We start from the raw sequence: 273 nt of genomic DNA, 5'->3' as shown, positions 1-273 counted from the left end.
GAGGGTTGCCTTTGATTCTGTTTTCTTATTCCTCTTAATTAGTGTGACATATGCTTTATTGCCCTAACTTGGATGTCTTTGGGAGTGAAAGGATGCTATTAGTAGTTAAACCAGGAAGGCAGATGGATTAGTAGTTAAACCAGGAAGGCAGATGTGCCAAGCAAAGTGGGATGTCTGGTCATCCTGTTCAGAAAGCATCAGTGCCCTGGTTCTGTTGTCCCTACCTCTAAGATAGCTCTGACCTCCGTATCCTCTTTCCATTCTGCCTAATTA

The sequence above is a fragment of the Lontra canadensis genome, unplaced genomic scaffold (genome assembly GCF_010015895.1).
Source record: "Lontra canadensis isolate GAN:19392208 unplaced genomic scaffold, GSC_riverotter_1.0 scaffold106, whole genome shotgun sequence".
Classification (NCBI taxonomy): Eukaryota; Metazoa; Chordata; class Mammalia; order Carnivora; family Mustelidae; genus Lontra; species Lontra canadensis.
Note: the sequence above shows the minus strand (reverse complement) of the source record.